We start from the raw sequence: 2,500 nt of genomic DNA, 5'->3' as shown, positions 1-2,500 counted from the left end.
AGGCGCCATGGCGCCCAGGCGGAAAAGAGGCGCCCTGGCCAGGCGGAAAAGAGGCGCCCAGGCGGAAAAGAGGTGCCCAGGCGAAAAAGAGTCGCCCAGGCCGAAAGGCGCCATGGCGCCCAGGCGGAAAAGAGGCGCCCACGCGAAAAGGCGCCAGGGCGCCAAGGCGGAAAACAGGCGCCCAGGCGGAAAGGTGCCAGGGCGCCCAGGCGGAAAAGAGGCGCCCAGGCGCGTGGGGGGCAAGGCGCCAGGCGCCAGGCACGCGCGGAGGCAAGGCGCCAGGCGCAAGGCGCCACGCGCGCGCGCGCGTGGGGGGCGAGGCGCAAGGCGCCACGCGCGCGCGCGCGTGGGGGGCGAGGCGCCAGGCGCCAGGCGCCGGGCGCGCGTGGGGGGCAAGGCGCCAGGCGCCGGGCGCGCGCGTGGGGGGCGAGGCGCCAGGCGCCAGGCGCCGGGCGCGCGTGGGGGGCAAGGCGCCAGGCGCCGGGCGCGCGCGCGTGGGGCGCCAGGCGCCTGGCGGGCGGGCGCCCCCAGGAAGGGGTGCTGGCGCGCGATGGGGTTGCGCCCGTACGGACCGTGTGACAGTACAGACACTTTGGCGAAACCTCCTGCCCGAAGCGATTTTAGGCGTTCGGCTAGGTAGGTGACCCGGTTTTTTTCGCGTTTCTCGGCCGCTAGCCCCTTTTTTCGCGTTTTCGTGCGCGCGCCCCTCTTGACCTCGCACGCGCGCCGCGCGTCGCGTCCTTGTCCTTGTCCGCGTCCGCGTTCGCGCGTGTCGGCGATCACGGGCCCCGTGCATGGCTCGTCTCTGTGGACCATCGCCCCGCTCTTGTCCCTCTTTCGTGTTTGTGTGGCGCCCCGCCCCGTGCACCATTGCCGGCTGGCAGCAAGGTGCCTAGCCCCCCTTGCCGCCAGGCCTGTCCACCCCAAGGTGCTAAAGCCGCCAGGCACCTGTGCCGCCGAACCGTGCGTCCGTAAGCCGCTGCACGTGCGGCGGCCGGCCATGCCCGTGCTATTGACCCTGTGTGACAGTACAGACACTTTGGCGAAACCTCCTGGCCGACGGGGTTTTTGCGCCCACCTAGGTAGGGCGACCCCTTTTTTTTCGTGTCGCCTGTCCGTGTGTCCCTTTTTCGCCTTTTTCGGGTTCGTGTTTTTGTGTGCCGCCAAAAGCAAGCCCTGCGCTCGTCCCGTCCCGCTTGACCCGTGCATCCGCCGGTGCTGGCCTGCAAAATGCCTGTGAGCGACGCACGTGACCAGCAGCCCAGGCGAGTGTGCACGGGTGGCAGGCGAAACGGGCGTGCGTGTCGCCAGTGTGTATGTCCCTTTTTCGCCTTTTTCGGGTTCGTGTTTTCGTGTGCCGCCAAAAGCAAGCCCTGCGCTCGTCCCGTCCCGCTTGACCCGTGCATCCGCCGGTGCTGGCCTGCAAAATGCCTATGAGCGACGCATGTGACCAGCAGCCCAGGCGAGTGTGCATGGGTGGCAGGCGAAACGGGCGCGCGTGTCGCCAGTGCGTATGTCCCTTTTTCGGGTTCGTGTTTTCGTGTGCCACCAAAAGCAAGCCTTGCGCTCGTCCCGTCCCGCTTGACCCGTGCATCCGCCGGTGCTGGCCTGCAAAATGCCTGTGAGCGACGCATGTGACCAGCTGCCCAGGCGAGTGTGCACGGGTGGCAGGCGAAACGGGCGTGTCGCCAGTGCGTATGTCCCTTTTTTGCCTTTTTCGGGTTCGTGTTTTTGTGTGCCGGCAAAAGTTAGCCCTGCGCTCGTCCCGTCCCGCTTGACCCGTGCATCCGCCGGTGCTGGCCTGCAAAATGCCTTTGAGCGACGCATGTGACCAGCTGCCCAGGCGAGTGTGCACGGGTGGTTGGCGAAACGGGCGCGCGTGTCCCTCCCTCGTCCCCTTTCATGTTTGTTTTGCTCCCAGGCGCCTACTGCCCTCCTCGGACCGAGTTCCCAGTCCCTTGTCGCCGTTGCCCCTGTGGCGCCCGTTTGTTTTGCTCCTGTTGCTACCTCAATCCGTGCCCCTTGTTGCTGGCGGTGTCTCGTTTTTGCTAGTTCCCGTGTCCTTTGTTTAGGCGAGTTGCTGGTTCTTGCCAGTTTTCCCGCACATGTGCCCCGCTTCTACGGCCCCATTTGGTTGCGTTCTCTTGTTTGCACGTTATTTTGCGGGACCGTACGGTGCAACGTCTCCTGTCATTGGCCTGCTTGCCCGGTTTGCTTTTGCGCCGTGCTTCCAGGTCATGCGTGGGTCGGTGCTCCGTGCGTGCGGACCGTGACACGTGTGAGTGGCGAATGTTGGATTTTCGCGTGTGGTGCTCCCGACCGTTTGAGTCGCCAACTGCATGTACACCACCCTCCACCCGCCGAACGGTGGTCCCCTCGTTTGCTGTTTGCATATTTGGAGGGATTTTCGGTTGCTTGTTTGCTACCTTGACGTGGTATTTTGGTCGTGCGATTCTGTTTGGAACCCGCCTTTGGGCCTGGTTGACAGGTTCGAGGCGGG

This window comes from Aristolochia californica, unplaced genomic scaffold (assembly GCF_029961685.1).
Source record: "Aristolochia californica isolate CCGP_79_NKW_82.1479 unplaced genomic scaffold, dmAriCali1.0.hap1 SCAF_60, whole genome shotgun sequence".
Classification (NCBI taxonomy): Eukaryota; Viridiplantae; Streptophyta; class Magnoliopsida; order Piperales; family Aristolochiaceae; genus Aristolochia; species Aristolochia californica.
Note: the sequence above shows the minus strand (reverse complement) of the source record.